Source organism: Citrus clementina, unplaced genomic scaffold (assembly GCF_000493195.1).
Source record: "Citrus clementina cultivar Clemenules unplaced genomic scaffold, Citrus_clementina_v1.0 scaffold_2, whole genome shotgun sequence".
Taxonomy (NCBI): domain Eukaryota; kingdom Viridiplantae; phylum Streptophyta; class Magnoliopsida; order Sapindales; family Rutaceae; genus Citrus; species Citrus x clementina.
In genome coordinates this window covers 24,831,090-24,838,382 of record NW_006262688.1, presented here as the reverse complement: position 1 = coordinate 24,838,382, position 7,293 = coordinate 24,831,090, and the positions used below count along the sequence as shown (strand labels likewise).

Here is a 7,293-nt window from a genome sequence, read left to right as displayed (position 1 = left end):
TAAAATACCTTAAAATATCTTTATCGTTAAAACTATTAACACCTCTGCCATTATTTTTTTGTTCCTTTCACCTTGTTTTTACAATATTATCCTTACAATAGTATTTCCTTTTTTTTGAATTAATAAAAAATTAAATTATCAATTTACCCCCAAAAATAAAATAAAAACAAAAGAAAATATATTAATTTTTGTGGAACATATGCTAAGGAAATAATATATAAATCTTTTTAAACTCCAAAAGATTGGTAATTTAATTTTTTTACAACATTAATTCCTTTGGACATACATGAGTTTTCACAAAAATTTATATATATTTATTTTATTTTATTTTATTTTTGGGGTTTGAAGATAGTATATTTTGTGATGTAAAAAAGATTTCATTGATAGCAAAATAATATTTCGTGTCTGCCCCATTAAACACTTGTTTGTATTGGCATCAATTTGCCTACTTTTGTGGACGACTATAGCGTACATGTACTTTTTTGGGGACCTACAACTGTAAAATGATAAATATCAAAATAATTGAGGGGAGCTTCTGACCTAATTCTTGATCTAGACTAGTCTTAATCGATTTACCTTAATATGGGAATTGAAATTTGGTTATACTATAACAATTGATCTAGGTTAATATTAATAGACTCTTAATGGTGATTATAAGTAGATCTATAATCGTAAACACATATAAGTATTAAAATAAAAGGGGAAAATGAAGATTACTTTTTTGTTATTTAGAGAAACTAAGCGAAACTCCCTTATATTTTAAATAGGTCCAAGCCTCTCTATGTTATTTTAATGGTTTTATATATAATTTTACTATTCTATCTCTAGTCTTAATGTTGGTCATAAAATTTAAATATTTTGAGAATATAAATTAAGTGAAATGACTTATATTTATTTATCCTTCATGATTAAATTAATTTAATATAAATTGTAATTTATTTTGGGTTCTTAAAGTTAAATTTATATATAATTTTTCTATTCTACGTTTGACCTTGATGTTAGTCATAAAATTTAAATATTTTGAGAATATAAATTAAGTAAAATGACTTATATTTATCATTTTTGTATTATGATTTTTGACCCAACAATTTGTTATATACAAACAGAATTTTTATACCGAAAACGTTTCTTCTTAAAATCATATTTATATCACCTCAATTCATTAGGCAACAATTAATAACAAGTCATTGCCCTCGCTCTTTCCAATCTACTTTTAATTTGATTGCTTTCAACCAAAATGTTGTGATAAGTTGGCAATGTTAAATGTTAAAAGTTATTATTGGTAATTGATTAGCATATACAACAGCATCATTGGCTGAAAATAAAACATAGTGATATCGGCGATATTATTTATAGGCCATCGTTATCAAAAAGAAAATGAAGGCTTATTCAATCAACTATTTAAGCTTAGCAGGGAAATTTAAAATTTTTTTTTTTTTATCTAAACCATGAGGTGGTCATGAGTGAGCCCCAACTGAGGAAAATTTTAAGTTTTTCATTACACTGCCTTGACCACTGTAGGACTCCTCACTTGGTGTTGTTTCTCATCTGACCATATCAACTCTCCAAATACATAATCCTTAGTAACACTTGCATTCTTAGCTTTAATGATGACCTTGAAGCTTTTCTCCTCTCCAACATTTATAAATTTCAAGCTTTTTGGAGCAATAGTCACTGAGACTCCTTGCGGAGTTTTTACGCGAGCTTGGTAAGTTCTCGGAGAGCCAACGTTCTTGACTCTTCGCGTCACTGTGATTGAGCCGGAGAGTTTAGGGACTGTGATTGAAGGGTAGTTGAAGTTGACCAGACTAATAGCATTCTCGGGGCATGTGTAACTGCTGTTTGTTGAGAACAATAAAATTACATTTTTGTTGTATCCCAGTGCACAAAGAAAGTTCAAGTATTCGTTAACCGTTAAGTCATAAACCAATCCAGGATCCATTGCGAGGTTTGGTTGCGCATGGCCTGCTCCATAACTGAAAGGTGTTGCTTCAGTAAATGAAGCATCCAAAATTTGTTGCTTCTTGTTATCCAGTGTTGTTGCTGTGAAATACAAGGACAAAAAAAATATCAAAACCGCAAACAATAAACGTTTCAAGGACTAGTTTTGATGTACCTGTGGTCATGATGGCTGATTGAATTGCTGCAGGACTCCAATCAGGATGGAGGGTTTTGAGCAGGCCGGCAATACCAGAAATATGAGGACATGACATTGAAGTTCCTGACATAGAGTTGAATGGAATCCGGCGCTGGTCGTAATTTAGGTTTGTTGGGCTTTCTGCTTCAGTATAGGCAGCGATTATATTCTCTCCCGGTGCAGTGATATCAGGCTGAACATAGAAGTATAACAGCTAATTATTCAATTCTGGTAGCATAAAAGATAAAAGATATTAAATTGAGTTGCTATTTTATATATAGTACTTTGAGAATGTCTGAGATAATGGAGTTCGGCCCTTTCGATGAAAAAGCTGCCATAAATGGAGCTGGCTTTGTTCCAAATTCTGTGTTTGGACGCGTAATGAAACCACAGGATGCCTGTTAAAGGAGAAAAGCAAGTTACAGTACTAATTTCATGGCAGCTGATGAAATGTAAGGTATGCTTGTAATCTTACTTGACTGAATTGATGTAACGAAGTAAAGAAACACCATCATTGAAGTTGATAACTGAAGCAGGAAGGACATGAGGATCAGCCATACGGTCATAGCCAAAACCCTGTATATTGATAAGAATAACGCCAACAGCACCAGCTAAGGCTGCCTGTTGTCCCCCGGCTACCCCAAGTTCATTACTCCAGACCACTATCTTTCCCTTCACCTTCTTAGGATCTAGTATTCCTTTCTCCAGTGCCAAGCTTCAATATGAACAAATTTCGTTGTGAATCCAAGGCTTCTCACACTGGAAATTAGAATTGTAATATGAAAAAAAATTGTATTCTTACGCATTTGTAGATGCATTAGCTAGAAAAGCATCTTCAGAAAGGATTAAAGGGAAGAGCTTGTCACTTGGAAGGTGATGCAGAGCAAGAAATTGAAGAAATCTTAATTAGATTTAAATTTATAATATTTAGGAATATTTTAATTAATTTGTATTCTACTTTAATTTGGTTTCCTATTTAGAGTTTTATTGTTTAGGCATTGCTTATTTGAGTAATATTCCTAATTTAGGTATAAGTCTTATTAAAATAGGTTTTCTAATCAAATTAGGATAAGTCTCTTAGTTAGTATAAATAAGTGTCTTTTGTATCTTTTGGAGCATATATGTTCGATTTCAATAATATTTTCAATTTTCAAATCTCTTTGTGAGTATTTGAGTTTAGTTAATTCTCAGTATTCTACGGAATCAACGAGTCTTAACCCCTAAATTCGCGGTATTCTTTTGAATCAACTTGAATTTAGTTGTTCTTTTATTCCGGTATTCTCTAGAATCAACGGAATATTTTGAACATTAAACTTCCGCTGCATCAGCTTGGTATCAGAGCCAAAACCTGGTATCACCAATCTAACTCCATCTACCACCAAACTTTTCCTTTTTTTCCCTTTTTGATTTTTCCGTTTAGCTTCAAATCTTAAAAAAAAAAAAAATTGATTCATGAAACTACAACATCGCCGTGAAGATTTTGTCTTGAAAGAAGTATTAAATAGGATGTTGAGGATTTTACGTTTGATTTCTCAAGATTTAGAGAAAATTCGAGATAGAAAATCTTTACCCATAAAGCATGCATATGGATTTGATGAAGTTGTTAACGATGATGTTTGTTATGAAGATAATGAGGAAAATGGTAACTTTGTTCCTTTCGACAATATTATTCCTTCCGAGGAGAATATTAATTGGCAATTCATGTCTACAACAAATCCTCAACACAAAGACATTGATTTGGATCAATCGCCGAAATTTGATGAGTATCTTGATATTGTGGGACGAGAAGAGGTAATTGTTCATCCATCTTTTGATCTTGTGGAGGAGAGAGAGATAGTTGTTAATACAATCTCTTATTGTTCTCTTGATTTGCCAAAAGAAGACAAAAAGAGTTGTGATATTTTTCAACAGTTAGTGGATTATGAGAAGAAATCGTTTTTCCTCAACTATGTTGAAGTTCGACACGAACAATACGAGAAGACATTATTGGAGAAGTTGTTGATAGAAGAATTTATTTTACGCCATTGGAGTGATTGGATGGACGTTATTACAAAAGTTGGAAAATTTAAAGTTCGTTGTCTATGTCGAAGCTCTATTTTAAAAATTAATCCTTATGCACATGAAGATGTTCTTGAAGACTACAACATACAAAATTCGAGGACGAATTCTCTCAAGCCTGGCGGGAATGATGCAGAGCAAGAAATTGAAGAAATCTTAATTAGATTTAAATTTATAATATTTAGGAATATTTTAATTAATTTGTATTCTACTTTAATTTGGTTTCCTATTTAGAGTTTTATTGTTTAGGCATTGCTTATTTGAGTAATATTCCTAATTTAGGTATAAGTCTTATTAAAATAGGTTTTCTAATCAAATTAGGATAAGTCTCTTAGTTAGTATAAATAAGTGTCTTTTGTATCTTTTGGAGCATATATGTTCGATTTCAATAATATTTTCAATTTTCAAATCTCTTTGTGAGTATTTGAGTTTAGTTAATTCTCGGTATTCTACGGAATCAACGAGTCTTAACCCCTAAATTCGCGGTATTCTTTTGAATCAACTTGAATTTAGTTGTTCTTTTATTCCGGTATTCTCTAGAATCAACGGAATATTTTGAACATTAAACTTCCGCTGCATCAGAAGGCCTTTCTCTGATAAACTTTGTCCCTTCAAAATCAAATGCATGTTGTTGATAAATAAGTGCATATGCTCAAAGGATTTCAGGCGCGAAAAACATTAAAAGAAAGAGAACAAAAATATATATTGACCTTAAAACGTTTGTTATTGCCAAGGACGACATAATTAGGGAAATCTCGATTCATTGTGCTAGCCCCAACTACGATTTGCCACGGCGGTGCATTTGTTACAGTACCGTATGCTACAGCACCATCTACCAAACCATTATTACCAGCAGAGCAAACAACCACAATGCCATGTTGAACAGCATGAAAAGAGCCAATTGCAACGCCATCTCCGAAAAATGTTGGGCGCTGAATGCCTAATGAAACTGACAACACATCTACGCCATCATGAATGGCCATATCAAAGGCTGCAATTATATCGGAATCACAACATCCACCCGATCTTGTCCAGCAAACTTTGTAAGCCGCCACTTTTGCTTTTGGTGATCCTCCTTTTGCTGTCCCTTTGCCAAAGCCAAATACACTTGCCCCAGCTACAAAATTGCCACCAGCAGTTGATAATGTGTGTGTTCCATGTCCATATATGTCACGCGGAGAATACAAGGAAGAGTTGAGTGGTCCTTCATGAACTGCATACTCTTGGTTGAAGTATCTTTCTCCAATTAGCTTCCTTCAATGGAAACACCAACATTTTGCTCAGACTATATTTACCCCCCCTCCCCAAAAAAAAAAACAAAAGAAAAAGATTCTCACTACAATCTATATCCGCTTCGAAGATGTAGAATTCAGTGAAGATGCAAAAAGTTATACAAGAAAAGCAATAGAGAGAGCATAATCAAAAGCCTAGGGATTTAAGGAACCTGTTGCAATGAAACCGAGAATCTTTGTCATTTTGGCAAATTCCTTTCCACTTAGATGGAATCGGTCCAAATCCTTCGTCGCTAAAGCTTTTAGACTCTGGCCAGACCCCTAGTATATAACGAACAATCCCATTGAAATATTGTGATACTTATTATTATGATATTTTCAAAGCAGAGAAAATCAGTTTCAAGTAATTTCCTTGTCATAATATAAGGATAAAGACCTCACCAGTGTCAATGTTTCCAATAATGATATCTTCACCATATCATGCCTTTTCCCAAATCGAGTTTGGTGGAATCCTCCCATTCAGCTCGAGTCCAAGAAATTCCCATGAATGAGTTGTGTGTAATTTGTTCTCCTTGCTAAGGAAAACTGAAACTACTTTTGGATGTTCTGCATTATACAAAGAACCCAGCCCAGTTACTCATCAAGAAAGACCAGAAAAAAGAAAAGAACGTATACAGAGGAGCCCTGTTTCAGTTTCTTACTTGTTATCTCAGCTGCTACAGCATCATCTAATTTTGCAGCACAACCATTGATGTGTCTTGTGTATGAGTAAAAGATAGCATCTTCAGGATTTTCATTACTATTTAACAATTCCAAAAAAACAAAAAAATGTTATCAGACTGGATATATAACAAAAGTCCTGTCTAACGTAAATTTCTTAGTAATCCCATGTTTATTGCAAGTTCTAAGGCTTGACCTTCCCAAGAATGACCCAAGAAACTCATGATGATGTTGAGTCACACGATTTAGATCAACAGATGATACTTCTGGTCCATGCGAGTGCGCTCCCAAGTAAACTACATAAGACTGCATTCATTTCAAATGAAAAAAAACATTAGCATTCACAATATAATTATTATATCATTCCTAGAAATAACAGCAACAAAGATAAATAATTATATCTTTTAATGATGTGTATGTGCCTAATTCACCTTGTTGAAGATATAGTTTAAGCTGAGCTGAATAGAGTAGTTGCAGTAGCTTGAGTGTGATGAAGCACGTGTGAGTCAAGCAGAGCAGATAGTGCAAGCTCAAGCTGACGTGTCAAGTAGAATATAACTGCCGGACATGTGTCAGTTGCTAAGTGGCTGATCTAAATCTAAGTTGTTATTAGTTAGAATAATAGCATATAAGTTGAGCTGAGAAAACGTTGATAACTGTGTTGAACATTTCATAATAAAATTGTGAAGTTTCCAGTTTCATTTTCTCTGCTTTTCTTTGTTTCCAAACACCTAATAACAAAATATGAGGCCATATAATCATCACAAACTACAATTTTGAATTGCTAGGTGTATCTTTCTTGGGTACAGTTCTCTTCATAAAGGTTACTTGTGTCTTTATTCTTCTGGTAGAATCTATGTCAGTAACCATGTTACTTTTGATGAGTTATGTTTTCCTTTTCAATCAGGAGTTGATTTTTCATCAATTACTCACTCTTGTTCTTCTTCTGATCTTTCATCTCAGTCTTCTTCTGTTTGTCCTTTGATTCAACTTGATATAACCAAGTCTTCATCCTCAACAGCAGCTGATCTTGATTTCTCTTTGTCCTCTCCAAGCTCTTCTCCTCAGCCTCTTATTCAATCACCTTTGCCAGCTGTTTCATCACCCTCAGAACCATCTACCTCACCTGTTCATCATTTAACTCCA

General features: G+C 33.6%; 1 pseudogene; it reads right to left on the bottom strand.

Annotated features, from left to right (window-relative positions):
* Window positions 1-1,498: 1,498 nt before the first annotated feature.
* Window positions 1,499-6,068, bottom strand: LOC18051738 (annotated as a pseudogene).
* Between the last annotated feature and the right edge of the window lie 1,225 nt (window positions 6,069-7,293).